Here is a 19,642-nt window from a genome sequence, read left to right as displayed (position 1 = left end):
CAAGGTTATGTAAGTAGCATGTCACTACAGAAATTATTCTTTTTATCGTTTACCTGCTCGGGACGAGCAGGAACTAAGCTTGGGGATGCTGATACGTCCCCGACGTATCCATAATTTCTGTCGTTCCATGCTTGTTTTATGACAATACTTACATGTTTTGCTTGCACTTTATGATGTTTTTATGCGTTTTCCGGAACTAACCTATTAACAAGATGCCACAGTGCCAGTTCCTGTTTTCTGCTGTTTTTGGTTCCAGAAAGGCTGTTCGAGCAATATTCTCGGAATTGGACGAAATCAACGCCAAACCTCCTATTTTTCCCGGAAGGCTCCAGAACACCGAAGAAGAGTCGGAGAGGGGCCAGGGGGCCACCACACCACATGGCGGCGCGGGCCAGACCCTGGCCGCGCCGGCCTAGGGTGTGGTGCCCCCAGGTGCCCCCCTGCGCCGCCTCTTCGCCTATAAAACCTCTTTCGACCTAAAAACGCAGTACCAATTGACGAAACTCCAGAAAGACTCCAGGGGCGCCGCCGCCATCGCGAAACTCCAATTCGGGGGACAGAACTCTGTTCCGGCACCCTGCCGGGACGGGGAAGTGCCCCCGGAAGCCATCTCCATCGATGCCACCGCCTCCATCATGCTCCGTGAGTAGTTCCCCCATGGACTACGGGTTCTAGCAGTAGCTATGTCGGTATACTCTCCCCCATGTACTTCAATACAATGGTCTCATGAGCTGCCTTACATGATTGAGATTCATCTGATGTAATCGGTGTTGTGTTTGTTGGGATTCGATGGATGATACATTATGATTAGTCTATCTATAAAGTTTGTGAAGTTATTGTTGCTGCAATCTTGTTATGCTTAATGCTTGTCACTAGGGCCCGAGTGGCATGATCTTAGATTTGAGCTCTATACTTGTTGCTTAGATTGTATCTACACGTTGTATGCACATGTCACTGTTCGGAACCAAAGGCCCCGAAGTGACAAGAATCGGGACAACCGGAGGGGATGGTAGTGATGTGAGGGACACATGTTTTCACGGAGTGTTAATGCTTTGCTCCGGTACTCTATTAAAAGGAGTACCTTAATATCCAGTAGTTTCCCTTGAGGCCCGGCTGCCACCGGCTGGTAGGACAAAAGATGTTGTGCAAGTTTCTCATTGCGAGCACGTACGACTATAATTGGAAAACATGCCTACATAATTAATAAGCCTGATGTTCTATCTTAATGCTTTGATTCCTATCAATTGCCCAACTATAATTTGTTCACCCAACACTTGTCACTTATTGGAGAGTTACCACTAGTGTAGATCGCTGGGAACCCCGGTCCATCTCTCATCATTATATACTCGTTCTATATGTCATTGGAAGTAGTATCAACTATTCTCTGGTGCCATCGCTCTCATATTGCTATTACTGCTGTTGTGTTACTGTTACTACTGCTCTCATATTACTGCTACTTTCACATCACCCCTGTTACTAGTGCTTTTCCAGGTGCAGCTGAATTGACAACTCAGTTGTTAAGGCTTATAAGTATTCTTTACCTCCCCTTGTGTCGAATCAATAAATTTGGGTTTTACTTCCCTCGAAGACTGCCGCGATCCCCTATACTTGTGGGTCATCATGACCCGCAGCAAAGTCGTTGTCGAGCCCCCGAGTGTTAGCCGTGATGTCAGAATAAGTTGACGGAGTCGCGACGTCATATAAGGTGAAGCCATTTAGGATGAATCCATTGACAATAATATAATATGGATCCAATTGACGATGAATCTGCCAATATCATAGAGTATGAATCCATTGACCCGAAGAAAATAAATCCAGTAATAACCGTAGAAGATGAATCCATTGACCCGGAAACGCGTCGGGTAGTAATTTTATAAGAGTAAACCAGTAATATCCATATAGATGAATCCGAATAAAATAAATTCACTAACCCGAAGAAAATAAATCCAGTAATAATCATAGATGATATGTCCACTGGCTTGTGACCCGGGAATGCGTTGGGTAGTATTATATTAGAGGAAACCAATGATAACCTTATCAGATAAATCCGACGAAGACAAAATCCAGTAAGCCGAAGAAGATGAATCCACTGAGCCGAAGAAGATAATTTCACTAAGCCGAACAAAATAAACCCACTGAGCCGAAGGAGATATATCCAGAGCCGAAGAAAATAAATCCATGGGTGTATTTGCGGTAACGATGTAATGGCGCAGCCCCTAGTGTCGGGTGTAGCAAAAATAATAATCAACTCTTGAAGGATGAACACTTAGCTTTTTTTATCGGGTGCGGTGAAGTTAACGTGCAAGAAAAGTCGTGTGGCGGACGCATTCGATGTAGTCACATGTCGCGGTGTTTAACCGAAAGTTATCGACATGGAAGGAGTAGCCGATGTTGTAGAGCCGTGCAGCGTTTAGCCTGAAGCAGCCGACACGACGGAACACAATCGATGAAGTGGATCCGCGATGTGTGAGCACCCGAATGTATTGAGTCCGCGATGTCGAATTCATGACAGGCGAGCTCCCGAGCGTGGCCAGTGCGCGATGGAGGGCGCGGTAGACTGAGTAGAGTAGTCGAAGCTTAGTCCGATCTGTAATTATATTGTGGCGCAAAAAACCTGCGCAAATAATAGTATGAGCCGGAAATATTTGGCCAAATAAATTTTGCGAATAGTAGTTTAATGAGAAATATATCACCTGATTATTTTTGCCGGATGACGAGCTCGCGACGATGAGTCCACGTTGCTCCTCCGTGAACTTCTTGCGGCTTGTCCACCGCCAATGGATCGTATCATTAAATTTGGGAAATACCAAACAATCAAGCGATTGGTAACTTCTTAAGCTTAAATAAGTAATGGATAGTGTATGTATGACTTACGTGATAGTTCCTTTTGTAACGAAACCAAAGAAAATAAAGTAAAGATGTAAACTTAGCTTGGTTGGATTTCACGTGAAGAAGTAAGGACTAGTCCTTGTCCCCCACGATCAAAACACGAGCAGGCATCTTCGCGGAAAAACAATGTCCCGCGGAAGCACCTGATTGATCCGCTTTTGCTTGGCCTATTCTTTCTTCTCTCAGTACTTGGTTCCTGCACAGGTCTGCTGTAATGGAGACACAAATCACCGCGGTCGCATCTTGGCTCCAGCGCTTACTTTTGATTCTTTTTTCCTTTGCTGCACGCGGAGTGGAACGCCTGGATCGGAAATCATATGATGTACGTAAATGGATCAGCCAATTCTTCGACTCGGCCACCGCTCTGCGCGAAAAATTCTGGCCGGCCGTCACATGAGGTTGTCGATGAGAAACTCGATGATGTGAACATTGTTGATGATGATGATGGATCCCGCCCGAATAACGAAATTCAATCGTCGCGATTCCCACAGATGGTGCCAATTGACGAGTGATCACCTCGCCAATGCCTACATATTGTAGACTTGGGTTTCGGGAAGAGCGACGATGGAGATTCCGGGAGCGAGATTCGGCACACAATATACCCAGCTTCGGGTTCCCTCGGTGGAGGATCCCTACGGGCTGCTAGCAATCTAATATATGATCATAAGTATCTTTACAGGGTGTCCCCGTAGGCGGAGCTATGTTGTCTATCTGTTGTCCCCTCGATCGGGTGCCCTGGCTGGCTTTATATATGCAACCAGCCTAGGGTTTTACAGGAGTACTAGTCGACTACTTCTTCGGGTTACCTTGTTTGGGACTTCTCCATATTGGGCCGAGCCGAGCCAGGTATACTAATAATGGGTACCTGAAGGGTATACCCATGTCAACCGGGCCAAAAATGAAAACATGGTCTACAAAAACAATGATAATTTTTGCGTCCGGACTCCGATTTCGATGATCTTGGGCTTGTTGGAATCAGAACAACAAGCTATACAACTTTATGCATAGAAACATCATTTTCCACCAATGGCGTAAAAATCACAAGATGAATGTGTTGACCTATCTTTAAAAGAGACACCGGTAAAACCTCCAAGCTCGAAAACGCAATAGAAGATGCATACGAATTCCGTTTTCAACGAACTTGGGCTTGTTGTAAATCTAGCAATAAGCTCAAAAACCTCACATAGAGAAACACTAAGAAGCAACAAGATTTATAGAATGCAAAGGATGCAAAGGGTTGAGCTCCCTAAGACGATGTGATCAAGTTACCCTACCGAAAGCCCCTCTTGATAGTGCGGCTATGTATCCTATAACCCGGTCTCCCAACAACCACCTTGAGACTGGTAAAAGGGAAACCTAGCAAGGCCATACCTTTGCCTTGCGCATCCCGCTTGATCTTGATGATAACTCTTCAAGCTCCACTCAAGCCGGAATGTCTCACTTGATCATTGTTGCTTCGTGAAGACTCACAAATGCTCCCCCATACACCATGATGGGAAAACTCCATTGATGCACATATTCACATGTCCATTATCACCAAATGGACGGAAAGCTTCAAGCATATGATCCTCTTGAGATGCTCAACTTGAACTTGCCCAACTTAACCTTGATGATGATCACCACTTGATGTCATCCTCTCATGGGTTATATGATATCTCACTTTTGATGCATGCCCATCGAAAGAACCATGTATGTGGTTGAATTTATGGATAATCTTCACCTTGGATTGCTTCTTATTGCCTTATTTTATTTTCAAGAAATCTTTTGTTGCTCCCATGTCTTCCTTGTCCTTTTGAAAAAACTTTTGATAAATTCTCTTGATTCATATCAAGTGTTTGTTTGGGAAGACAAACCTTTTCTTTATGGTACATTGTGCCATTGTGAAAAGTGTAGAGGGTTTGGTTTATTTGTTTGAACCTTTCTCTTTTGGGAGTGTGTTATCTCATTCCTTCTTACATGTTTTATTTGCTTGAATGAGATAAATCGTTGAGCATGTGTGGCTTTATTCATCTTTTATGCTCAATGTTTTCTACTTAGTTCATTTGTTGAACTTTGTTGAACAAATATTTTGTGATTTGCTTCTTTTGATATATTTTGGATAACAAATTTTTTTGGGCACATCTTTATGCCTTCTTGAATTCATTTGGTATTTTGTCCAAAGTGTATCTTTCTTGGATATTTAAAGTCTTTGTGCATGCTTATATGTAATTTGTTTATACTTGTAGCATGGTTGATTTTTTTGATCCATTATATAGGGTATACTCCATCAAATCCTAAATGGCCAAGATGTGCATGAAATTCCAACTTCATCTAAATATGCACATATTGATATAGAGTGTATCCTATGTATTGTGGTTTGTCTGACCATTTTGGACCCAATAAGTTTGGGGACCAAGATGTACTCGAATGTTGTTTTAGGTACATTGGAGATGCAACGGAGGCTTGTCTCATCTATAAGGAAGGTGTTGTCACCATATGAGAATTGAAGCCAAGCTAGGATGATCGATGAACTCTTATCTACTACATCATGCCATTGCTATCTCGGTAATAAGTATCTTATTCATGCATACTCATATAGTATCCAACCTCTTATAGGTTGCATCTTGGCATGAAATTCTTTATTTCGAAAATATTGCGGTTCTTGAAAAATCCTTTTTAAAAGAAAACTTCTTATTGTACATTTGAGTAATTTGAGAAGATGCATATGATAGGAATATATATAAATCATGTTTATGATTCACCTATCCCAAATATACCCTCTAGCAATTTATTGCATATCAATTCCTCAAAGAGCTCTTATGTGCAATATTGATGAAATTGCGAAATAAATCCGTATTTGTGATACTTGTTGCCTTTCTCAAAACATTCCAACTAGATTTACTTCTCTTATTGTTAGTTGCGATGTTTTTGAGATTCTCTTGGTTGAAGTTCATACATATACCATAAGTGAAAATTTGGAGCCATAGGCTATATATGCTTTTAAGAAAACATCCTTTGGTATACTTTATGACTTCATCTTGGATATCATGTCTTATTTATTTTATTAACCTCCTGTGTATGCATGTTTCTTTATTGATCATCTTGTCCACTTTAGAAACTTATATACATGAGAGCGTTAATCCATCATCTTGATATCTTTGTTCTTTGTTGACCATCTTCTTATTCTTTTGATTTTAGTGGTGTTGGTAAAGAAGATTTATGAGTGCTTGGTTTATTTTTATCTTCATGCACTCATATCTCGTATTGTTGGACTCAAGTTGTTCTTGATAAGCATATTCTCATTATCATGTTCTAAATGATATAGAGGGAGTGAGGATTCCATGTTTGTGCACATTGTATTGAAATGCAAACATTCTAAATTATGCACGAACCTTGGGGAGCTTCCTTATTTCACTTAGAGCACTATATCTCTCTTATCATGAAATCTTTGTTTTTCCAACTTGATCTTTGATTGCTTGCTTTATTTGTTAAAGCTTTCTTCACCATGTTATCCTTGTGCAATCTTTGATCCTCAATATAGTTTGACTTCCTTCAAGCATTCGTCATTGGATATGTGCATTTGATTCCACTCAAATTATGAGAAGTGCACACCTTGGGGAGGAACTCACATTATATTGGCTTTCTAAATTTTTCACCCATTTTGGCACTTGATGCCAATTGGGGAGAAGTTTAGAGGGTTTAAGGGAATGGTTTTATACTTAAGTTTGGTTTGTGCTTAAGTGTTTTGCCTCTCATGCATTCCATATTTATATGTCTTGCATGGTTGTATATATATATAGTGGAAACTGTCCCGAAGGTTAATCTTGACAATGTATGCAATAAATTCATGTTCATCACACGTGCATACATTGTGGGGGAGTAAGTTTGGTTTGTGCTTAAGTGTTTTGCCTCTCATGTATTCCATATTTATATGTCTTGCATGGTTGTATATATATAGTGGAAATTGTCCCGAAGGTTAATCTTAACAATGTATACAATGAATTCATGTTTATCACACGTGCATACATTTTGGGGGAGTTTGTTCTATATATGTTGGTTCTACTCACATCCCTTGCATTAGTTGTAGTTGTGTGAGTAGAGCTGGTTTTGATATGGACTAGTAGCTTCGTGTTACTTGACCATATCAAATACAACCTCTTGTATACAACTTATTCTCGAATAAGTTGCATACTTATTTTTAATATTCATTACATAAACCCTCTTATTGTGGTTGTCATCAATTACCAAAATGGGGGAGATTGTAAGGGTATATTGCCCCTATGTGTGGTTTTGGTAATTAGTGACAATCCCTATGTACTAATGTTTTCATTGAGTTTATATGAAGGAATATTCCATAGGTACTACTTGTATTCCATGTGTTGGATTCAAGTATGGATGCCATGAATATAAAGATATATCTTGTGTATTGGCATCAAGATCATCGATTTGAAGATATATATGTGATATGATCAAGAAGAAGAAATGAAGATGGAGTTCTTATGTGGAACTCAATATTAGCCATGCTCTAGCTTATGTGATAATCAATGAATGATCAAGATCTTGAGTGCTTGATTCCAATTGAAGAATTCAAGTTATGGCTCTAAGTCGTGTCATGATAGTCTCATAAGTTGAGCTATAGTTGACTAAGATTTAGAGCATGGAAACAAATGAAGAATTCTATATACACCTCAAGATAGTATGATAGAGCATGAGAATATACAAGGTTCACCAATACAAAGAGTGAATAATAGATTCAAGTTTGGTCAACACATGAAGCATGAAGAATGTGCCACGAGAAGTCATGTGGTATGGTAAGCCGTGTCAATTATGCTTTATGAACTAACCCATCATATATATTCCCTTGTGTTGTCTATGTGGTTTATATTGGAATTAAGAACCATGCATAAATAGAGATTATCAATATATCCAATCATGCAAAGCAATGATTGTAATAACTTGGAGCAAACGATTTCCCAAAAAAGATGTATAGATATGTCATTGAGAAAACCACACCAAGAATCTCTTACTCAAACAAAAACCAAAAGATAAGCAAAGGGAGCATTTAATAAGAGTGATTTTGTTTGAGAAAATGTGCCACCTAGGAATAATATAATTAAAAATATCAACTCTAAGCGGCAAATAAAACGATAATCCAAGATGAAGATGATCCAAAAATATTACCACATACAAGATTATTAATTGTCGAAGACAATGAGAATATTTGAATTAATTTCCGGTGGTATATTGTCAAGGATCAACTTCACAATAAAAGGCATAGGATAAATATATAGGATTAAGAACTATGCACGGATGAAGATTCTTGATAGCTTCAACTAGTCAAACAATCACGCACAACAATTATTAGAATAACTTGAAGCAAATGTTGTCCCAAATAAGATATAGAGATATGTATTTGAGGAAAACCGCACCAAGAATTTCTTACTCAAACAAGAACCCATAAGATGAGCAATTGAGCTTTTTAATAGAAGTGGAGCTTGTTTGAGCAAACATGCCACCTATGAACAAGATAATTAAGAGTATCGACTCTAAGTGGCATAACCTTATATTTTCACGTTTTCTAGGCTTGTGATATGTACAAAACATATTACTCCCCCATTATGTGATAAAACATTTCTTCTAATCAAGAGGCAATTACAATTCGACTAGACATGATTAATGGACATTTAGAATTTGAATTTCTCATGAGTATGACACACCACATAGTGACTAGATAATCTTGCAATATCAATACTAATTAAGTGGTGGTACCCATGAACACACATTTTAAAGGAAGAGATATGCACAAGGCATATCACTCCCCCAAAATGGGATGTTCCATTAATCACTCAAAGAGAGCTAAATAAGATGTTATCAAGATGCATTAGGCTCAAAACAATACACAAGTATATGATGAGTCAAACAAACATACTTGAATACACAAGATAGGCAAGTAAGACCCAACACATACAAACACATATTTGGTACAAAACGAAACATGCAAAGGAGTAAGTAACTTACAATAAATATGTAGAGTTGAAGTATAAGTTACCGCAAAGAGAAACATTGGATATAAGATATATATGATAATCCTTATGACTTGGCTTGATAAAAAATATAATATATGAAGATCCCTTAATTCTTAATGAAGTGGCCAAGTCTCCAATGCCCTCCACATACACCTATTGATCAAGTTTGATCTTGTTGGTCCCCAACCAAGTTGGGTCCTAAGAGGTTCCTTTTCTTGAAACCACTTTGAGTGCCAATAAACTTTGCAAATATATTGCCATTCTTATCCTTCCCAAGAGAGTAATCATCATTAATAATGATAGGGTTAGATAAGGTACCGTTTAAGCATGAAGAGGCAAAGTGCCCCTTCTCACGACATAAGTACCAAGTGTTCCCCTTTCTCTTCTTTATTGATTTCTTTTCTTGGGGAAGTTTATCTTGATTCTTCTTGGGAAGTGGCCTATCTTCAACTTGAGGTCGAGCTTTATCTTGAGCTTGACCTTGTGGCCATTTCCCTTGTTGCTTCTCACTCAAGTGCTTCTTCTTCTTCAATGGGCATGATCTAACATGATTCCATTCAACCTTGCACTTGAAGCAAACAACCTTGGTCGGATCCTTGACTTTGTCTTGGCCCTTCTTCTTGTTGCTCTTGCTCTTGGACTTGTTCTTGTTATTGGAGTTGAATCCAAGTCCACTCTTGTCATTGGGGGATTGTTGCACACTCAACATTTTGTCAAGTGCGGATTTCTCTTCATGACACTTTTCCAAGTCTTTCTTCAAAGAAAGGACTTGGGCCTTGAGCTCTTTGATTTCCTCTACATGGTTAGTAGAAATACAAGTACTAGAGGAAGTATAAGATTCATTGTTAGAGCAACAAGGAAAGGTAAGTAATCCAACACAAGGTGTATCAATAGTTTGACTAGATGGATTACTAGGACTAGCACAGGGCAATATAGCATTTGAAGTAGAGGTTGTGCTAATTTCCACATGAGGCTCACACGATGTTACCTTAGTAATACTAGCCTCATGAGCTAACTTTAGCCCATCATAGGAGGTTAGGAGATCCTCAAGAGAGCCCGAGAGTGTTTTATTGCTTTCCTCCAATTCCCTATAATTGCTAGTTAGTAAATCAAGTTGAGCCCTTAGCTCAACATTCTCCTTTAATATAGATGCTTCACAAGAAGTAGAATTAGTAGCACAAGCCCCCTTTTCTTTTTCAAGCACATAAGATTCCATTTCTTGCTTAAGACAATTAGTTATGCACCTTTCATTTTTCAGCTCTTGTCTAAGGAGATTGAGTCTCCGTTTCTCATTTTCAATATGAGATTCCAACTCCTCAATGTACTCACCCCTTTCTTTGTGGGAGTCCATCATGAATTCGAATTTGACAAGGGCATCACCACGAAGGGTGCATCTTGTTCATCATCATCACTCTCATCATTAGAAGATGTGTTGGGATTCAAGGTAGGAGTTACCTTTGGTCCCTTTGCCATAAGGCACATGTGCATACCGGAGGATGACGATGAAGATGTTTTGGAATCTCCATTCACAATCATGTCTTGGCCCATGGAGTGTTCGGTTTCCTCTACATTGTTAGTCAACAAACAACTAGAGAAAATAGAAGCATTTTGGTTATGGCAGCAAGACAAGGCAAGCATATCATCATGAGATCTATGTATGCAATTTACACATGATATGCAAGGACTATCAACACAAGCATGTATATTATTTTCAGTGCTACAAGTGTTTAAGTCCAAAGAGGAAACATTGCAATGGGATAGAGATGAAGAATCATCACTATTGCGCACAATATCAACATTGCAATTTTCCTCATCACTCACCATATCATTACCTTATGTCTTGCAACACGTTGGTGAAGTGGATGAAGATGATAATACATCACGGCCGGAAGTGGAAGCAACTTGGAGCTCTTCATGGTGTGAAGGGGAAGAGAGCTCCTCGGAGACACCACAGACCAAATGAGAAATGGATCCACCAAACATTTCTGTAAGCTTGATCCACATCTCATGAGACAACTTTCGCTTTATAAATATCAAGAACCTACGAAAATCTGGTCCCAAGAAGAATAAAAGCTCATTAGATACTTGAGCTTCAAGATGTAAGTTTTTCTCATCCTCTAAGGATAGATTTTGAGGATCCATCGGAGGATAAAAACCTACATCTGGAAATCGCTCTATATTGGACACAAGGTACGAAGATTACAAAGCAAGCGATTTCTCCACAAAAGATAATTCGTGCCATCAAGGATAATTGTGTCATTGTGCACTATATCACTAGCCGACATCTTTACTCTCAAGACGGTGAAGCCTTAAACAAGGAGAGACCTCGCTCTGGTACCAATTGAAAGGACGAGATGTCGCCTAGAGGGGGGTGAATAGGCGTTTTAAAAACTCTTACGGATTTGGCTTGTAAGAATGTGAAATTAAACTAACGTTCATTTTACAAGCACAAATCCTAAATATGGTAGGCTCACCTAAGTGCAACAACAACAACTAGAGCTAAGCAAGATAGGCACAAGATATATGTAGCACAAGTGATAGCAAGATATATGTACTTCAAGCACGATGGCTATCACAAGGAAAGTAAGCTTGGGTATAGAAATAACCGAGGCACGCGGAGACGAGGATGTATTCCCATGTTCCCTTCCTTTGCAAGAAGGTACATCCCATTTGAAGGGGTGGAGGTCCCACGAAGTATTCCCCAACGCCACGAAGGCTCACCCTATTCTCCGAGCCAAACCCACGAAGGATAATGACCCTTTCCTTATGTTTAGCTTTTCCTCCACTCCGGAGATGGCAAGCTCCAAAACCACTTCACAAGCTCCACGAAGGAGAAGTTGGGGCCTCTTCACAATCTTCCTTGAAGAGATCACTGATACGTCTCAAACGTATCTATAATTTCTTATGTTCCATGCTACTTTTATGATGATACTCACATGTTTTATACACATTATATGTCATTATTATGCATTTTCCGGCACTAACCTATTGACGAGATGCCGAAGAGCCAGTTGCTGTTTTCTACTGTTTTTGGTTTCAGAAATCCTAGTAAGGAAATATTCTCGAAATTGGACGAAATCAACGCCCAGAGGCTTATTTTTCCACGAAGCTTCCAGAAGACCGAAGGGATCACGAAGTGGGGCGATGAGGCGCCGCCACACTAGGGCCGCGTGGCCAAGGGTGGGGCCGCACCGCCCTAGCGTGTGGGGCCCCTGTCAGCCCTCCGACTCCGCCCTTCCGCCTACTTAAAGCCTTCGTCACGAAACCCTCTGTACCGAGAGCCACGATCGGAAAACCTTCCAGAGACGCCGCCGCCGCCAATCCCATCTCGGGGGATTCAGGAGATCGCCTCCGGCACCCTGCCGGAGAGGGGAATCATCTCCCGGAGGTCTCTTCATCGCCATGATCGCCTCCGGATCGATGTGTGTGTAGTTCACCCCTGGACTATGGGTCCATAGCAGTAGCTAGATGGTTGTCTTCTCCTCATTGTGCTATCATGTTAGATCTTGTGAGCTGCCTATCATGATCAAGATCATCTATTTGTAATGCTACATGTTGTGTTTGATGGGATCCGATGAATATTGAATACTATGTCAAGTTGATTATCAATCTATCATATATGTTGTTTATGTTCTTGTATGCTCTCCGTTGCTAGTAGAGGCTCTGGCCAAGTTGATACTTGTAACTCCAAGAGGGAGTATTTATGCTCGATAGTGGGTTCATGCCTCCATTGAATCTGGGACAAAGGATGAAAGTTCTAAGGTTGTGGATGTGCTGTTGCTACTAGGGATAAAACATCGATGCTTTGTCTAAGGATATTTGTGTTGATTACATTACGCACCATACTTAATGCAATTGTCTGTTGCTTGCAACTTAATACCGGAAGGGGTTCAGATGATAACCTGAAGGTGGACTTTTTAGGCATAGATGCATGCTGGATAGCGGTCTATGTACTTTGTCGTAATGCCCTGATTAAATCTCATAGTACTCATCATGATATATGTATGTGCATTGTTATGCCTTCTTTATTTGTCAATTGCCCAACTGTAATTTGTTCACCCAACATGCTATTTATCTTATGGGAGAGACACCACTAGTGAACTGTGGACCCCGGTCCATTCTTTACATCTGAAATACAATCTACTGCAATTGTTCTTTACTGTTCTTCGCAAACAAACATCATCTTCCACACTATACGGTTAATCCTTTGTTACAGCAAGCCGGTGAGATTGACAACCTCACTGTTACGTTGGGGCAAAGTACTTTGATTGTGTTCTGCAGGTTCCACGTTGGCGCCGGAATCCCTGGTGTTGCGCCGCACTACATTTCGCCGCCATCAACCTTCAACGTGCTTCTTGGCTCCTACTGGTTCGATAAACCTTGGTTTCTTACTGAGGGAAAACTTGCTACTGTACGCATCACACCTTCCTCTTGGGGTTCCCAACGGACGTGTGTTAACTGCACGCATCAAGCTCTTTTTCTGGCGCCGTTGCCGGGGGGATCAAGACACGCTGCAAGGGGAGTCTTTCACTTCCAATCTCTTTACTTTGTTTTTGTCTTGCTTTATTTTATTTACTACTTTGTTTGCTGCACTAAAACAAAACACAAAAAAATTAGTTGCTAGATTTACTTTATTTACTATCTTGTTTGCGTTCTCCATATTAAAAACACAAAAAATTAGTTACTTGCATTTACTTTGTTTTGTTATCATGTCTAGCTCTGAACCTGTTACTTCTTCACCTGAGGAATTAATCTTTACTTTTAAACAAGGGGATGAGGAAAGTTTTAAAGATGCTTGGTCTAGAATTTTTGATTCTTATCGTAAAGCTGAACCTCAAATGACTCTAAGTCTGCTCCTTAGTGATTTTTATTTTGGGCTTATGATTCGCTATAGATATGCCTTAGATGCTGTAGTGGGAGGAGATTTCCTTCATTGCAATGGTGATCAAGCTTTTAATGCCATAAAAAAATTGGTTGCATCACATAGTTCAGCTAATAACTTTGATTCAGCTCTTATTAGCATTTATAATAGATTAAACACTCTTGAGACAAATACATCTTGCTTGAAAGAAAGGTATAGTCAGATTCGTGAGCGCCTTGATCATGTTTTAGTAAACTCTGAACCTTCAATGTGGGACCCTACTATTAAAGTTACTATTGGTGGTGAAATTTTTTATGCCCGTTGTGATATTACGTCTGAATTTTGCCTTATGCCTAAGAGTATTTATGAATCTTTGACACTTTGGGGACTTACTGAAGGAGGAGAAGGAATAACTCTCACTGATAACTCTGTTATAATTCCTGAGGGAATAGCCAAGGGTGTGTTCACAACCATTCTTGGAAGAACGGTATCCACTGATTATCTTGTTATTGAATGTGTAGGAACAGGACAAATCACACTTGGAAGATCCCTGCTGAAACTATTGGGAGCAATCATAGATGTGGGAAAAGGCACCCTAAAATTCACCTCTACACCAGGAGGCGGCCATGTATTCCCTAAACCAAAGAGTAAGAAGGGTAGGCGTAAAGCCCGAGGTAATAATGTCGATGCTTCATCTCTTGATAATACTTGATTCACACTTTCTGCGCCTAGCTGAAAGGCGTTAAAGAAAAGCGCTTATGGGAGACAACCCATTATTTTTACTTCTGCACTTTGTTTTATATTTGAGTCTTGGAAGTTGTTACTACTGTAGCAACCTCTCCTTATCTTTATTTTATTTCATTATTGTGCCAAGTAAAGTCTTTGATAGTAAAGTCAATACTAGATTTGGATTACTGCGCAGAAACAGATTTCTTGCTGTCACGAATTTGGGCAGGGTTCTCTGTAGGTAACTCAGAAAAATCTGCCAATTTACGTGCGTGATCCTCAGATATGTACGCAACTTTCATTCAATTTGAGCATTTTCATCTGAGCAAGTTAAGTGCCCCATCAAAATTCATCTTTACGAACTGTTCTGTTTTGACAGATTCTGCCTTTTATTTCGCATTGCCTGTTTTGCTATGTTTGATGGATTTCTTTGTTCCATTAACTTTCAGTAGTTTTATGCAATGTCCAGAAGTGTTAAGAATGATTATGTCACCTCTGAATATATGAATTATGCACTAACCCTCTAATGAGTTTGTTTTGAGTTTGGTGTGGATGAAGTTTTCAAGGGTCAAGAGAGGAGGATGATACAATATGATCAAGAAGACTGAAAAGTCTAAGCTTGTGGATGCCCCCGTGGTTCATCCCTGCATATTTTAAGAAGAATCAAGCATCTAAGCTTGGGGATGCCCAAGGCATCCCCTTCTTCATCGACAACTTATCAGGTCACCTCTAGTGAAACTATATTTTTATTCAGTCACATCTTATGCGCTTTACTTGGAGCGTATGTTTGCTTTTATTTTTGTTTTGTTTGAATAAAATCGGATCCTAGCATTCTTTGTGTGGGAGAGAGACACGCTCCGCTGTTGCATATGAACACATGTGTTCTTAGCTTTATTCTTAATGTTCATTGCGAAGGTTGAACTACTTCGTTCATTGATATATGGTTGGAAACGGAAAATGCCGCATGTGGTAAATGGTATAATGTCTTGAATAATTTGATACTTGGCAATTGTTGTGCTCATATAGATCATGTTTAAGCTCTTGCATCATGTACTTTGCACCTATTAATGAAGAACTACATAGAGCTTGTTAAAATTTGGTTTGCATGATTGGTCTCTCTAAGTCTAGATATTTTCTGGTTGAGGTGTTTGAACAACAAGGAGACGATGTAAAGTCTTATAATACTTACAATATGTTCATATGTGAGTCTTGCTGTACCATTTTATACTTGAGTTTGCTTCAAACAACCTTGCTAGCCTAGCCTTGTATTGAGAGGGATTCTTCTCGTGCATCCAAATCCTTGAGCCAAAAACTATGCCATTTGTGTCCACCATACCTACCTACCACATGGTATTTCTCTGCCATTCCAAAGTACATTACTTGAGTGCTACCTTTAAAACTTCTATTCTTTGCCTTTACAATACATAGCTCATGGGAAAATAGCCTTAAAAACTATTGTGGTGAAGAATATGTTCTTATGTGTCTTATTTCTTAATAAGTTGCTTGTTGTGCGGTAACCATGTTTCCAGGGACGCCATCAACTTTTACCTTTGTTGAATATCATGTGAGTTGCTATGCATGTTCGTCTTGTCTGAAGTAAGGGCGATTTTCATGATCAAATGGTTTGAGTATGCATATTGTTAGAGAAGAACATTGGGCCGCTAACTAAAGCCATGAATCATGGTGGAAGTTTCAGTTTGGACAATTAATCCTCAATCTCTTATGAGAATATTAACTATTGTTGAATGCTTATGCATTAAAGAGGAGTCCATTATCTGTTGTCTATGTTGTCCCGTTATGGATGTCTAAGTTGAGAATAATCAAAAGCGAGAAATCCAATGCGAACTTTCTCCTTAGACCTCTGTACAGGCGTCATAGAGGTACCCCTTTGTGACACTTGGTTGAAACATATGTTATGCAATGATAATCCGTGTTAATCCAAGCTAATTAGGACAAGGTGCGAGCACTATTAGTATACTATGCATGAGGCTTGCAACTTATAGGATGTCTTATACATAACACATAAGATTTATTACTACCGTTGACAAAATTGTTTTCTATGTTTTCAAAATGAAAAGCTCTAGCACAAAAATAGTAATCCATGCTTCCCTCTGCGAAGGGCCATTCTTCTACTTTATTGTTGAGTCAGTTTACCTACTTCTTTCTATCTTAGAAGCAAACACTTGTGTAAACTGTGTGCATTGATTCTTACATGTTTACCTATTGCACTTGTTATATTACTTTGTGTTGACAATTATCCATGAGATAAACATGTTGAAGTTGAAAGCAACCGCTGAAACTTATATCTTCCTTTGTGTGGTTTCAAAGCTTTCTACTAAGAATTTATTGCTTATGAGTTAACTGTTATGCAAGTCTTATTGATGCTTGTCTTGAAAGTATTATTCATGAAAAGTCTTTGCTATATGATTCAGTTGTTTACTCATTGTCTTCATCATTGCTTCGAATCGCTGCATTCATCTCATGTGCTTTACAATAGTATTGATCAAGATTATGATAGCATGTCACTTCAGAAATTATCTTTGTTATCGTTTACCTACTCGAGGGCGAGTAGGAACTAAGCTTGGGGATGCTTGATACGTCTCAAACGTATCTATAATTTCTTATGTTCCATGCTACTTTTATGATGATACTCACATGTTTTATACACATTATATGTCATTATTATGCATTTTCCGGCACTAACCTATTGACGAGATGCCGAAGAGCCAGTTGCTGTTTTCTGCTGTTTTTGGTTTCAGAAATCCTAGTAAGGAAATATTCTCGGAATTGGACGAAATCAACGCCCAGAGGCTTATTTTTCCACGAAGCTTCCAGAAGACCGAAGGGATCACGAAGTGGGGCGACGAGGCGCCGCCACACTAGGGCCGCGCGGCCAAGGGTGGGGCCGCGCCGCCCTAGCGTGTGGGGCCCCTGTCAGCCCTCCGACTCCGCCCTTCCGCCTACTTAAAGCCTTCGTCACGAAACCCTCTGTACCAAGAGCCACGATACGGAAAACCTTCCAGAGACGCCGCCGCCGCCAATCCCATCTCGGGGGATTCAGGAGATCGCCTCCGGCACCCTGCCGGAGAGGGGAATCATCTCCCGGAGGTCTCTTCATCGCCATGATCGCCTCCGGATCGATGTGTGAGTAGTTCACCCCTGGACTATGGGTCCATAGCAGTAGCTAGATGGTTGTCTTCTCCTCATTGTGCTATCATGTTAGATCTTGTGAGCTGCCTATCATGATCAAGATCATCTATTTGTAATGCTACATGTTGTGTTTGTTGGGATCCGATGAATATTGAATACTATGTCAAGTTGATTATCAATCTATCATATATGTTGTTTATGTTCTTGCATGCTCTCCGTTGCTAGTAGAGGCTCTGGCCAAGTTGATACTTGTAACTCCAAGAGGGAGTATTTATGCTCGATAGTGGGTTCATGCCTCCATTGAATCTGGGACAGTGACAGAAAGTTCTAAGGTTGTGGATGTGCTGTTGCTACTAGGGATAAAACATCGATGCTTTGTCTAAGGATATTTGTGTTGATTACATTACGCACCATACTTAATGCAATTGTATGTTGCTTGCAACTTAATACCGGAAGGGGTTCGGATGATAACCTGAAGGTGGACTTTTTAGGCATAGATGCATGCTGGATAGCGGTCTATGTACTTTGTCGTAATGCCCTGATTAAATCTCATAGTACTCATCATGATATATGTATGTGCATTGTTATGCCTTCTTTATTTGTCAATTGCCCAACTGTAATTTGTTCACCCAACATGCTATTTATCTTATGGGAGATACACCACTAGTGAACTGTGGACCCCGGTCCATTCTTTACATCTGAAATACAATCTACTGCAATTGTTCTTTACTGTTCTTCGCAAACAAACATCATCTTCCACACTATACGGTTAATCCTTTGTTACAGCAAGCCGGTGAGATTGACAACCTCACTGTTACGTTGGGGCAAAGTACTTTGATTGTGTTCTGCAGGTTCCACGTTGGCGCCGGAATCCCTGGTGTTGCGCCGCACTACATTTCGCCGCCATCAACCTTCAACGTGCTTCTTGGCTCCTACTGGTTCGATAAACCTTGGTTTCTTACTGAGGGAAAACTTGCTACTGTACGCATCACACCTTCCTCTTAGGGTTCCCAACGGACGTGTGTTAACTCACAAATGCTCCCCCATATACCATGATGGGAAAGCTCCATTGATGCACATCTTCACATGTCCATTATCACCAAATGGACAGAAAGCTTCAAGCATATGATCCTCTTGATATGCTCAACTTGAACTTGCCCAACTTAACCTTGATGACGATCACCACTTGACGTCATCCTCTCATGGGTTATATGAGATCTCACTTTTGATGCATGCCCATCGAAAGATACCTAAACCACATAGACAACACAAGGGAATATATATGATGGGTTAGTTCATAAAGCATAATTGACACGGCTTACCATACCGCATGACTTCTCGTGGCACATCTTCATGCTTCATGTGTTGACCAAACTTGAATCTATTCTTCACTCTTTGTATTGGTGAACCTTGTATATTCTCATGCTCTATCATACTATCTTGAGGTGTATATAGAATTCTTCATTTGTTTCCATGCTCTAAATCTTAGTCAACTATATCTCAACTTATGAGACTATCATGACACGACTTAGAGCCATAACATGAATTCTTCACTTGGAATCAAGCACTCAAGATCTTGATCATTCATTGCTTATCACATAAGCTAGAGCATGGCTAATATTGAGTTCCACATAAGAACTCCATCTTCATTTCTTCTTCTTGATCATATCACATATATATCTTCAAATCGATGATCTTGATGCCAATACACAAGATATATCTTTATATTCATGGCATCCATACTTGAATCCAACACATGGAATACAAGTAGTACCTATGGAATATTCCTTCATATAAACTCAATGAAAACATTAGTCCATAGGGGTTGTCACTAATTACCAAAACCACACATAGGGGCAATATACCCTTACAGAAAGCCGGAAAAGTGTTTCGAGGTTATCCGAAGGCTGTTCGGAGAAGTCCGAGAGGTATCCCGGATTATTGGCAATTAAGAGATATGTCTAATATGTTAATTATATTAATTAATATATAAAAATATATTTAATTAACT

Source organism: Lolium perenne, chromosome 3 (assembly GCF_019359855.2).
Source record: "Lolium perenne isolate Kyuss_39 chromosome 3, Kyuss_2.0, whole genome shotgun sequence".
NCBI classification, from domain to species: Eukaryota; Viridiplantae; Streptophyta; class Magnoliopsida; order Poales; family Poaceae; genus Lolium; species Lolium perenne.
Note: the sequence above shows the minus strand (reverse complement) of the source record.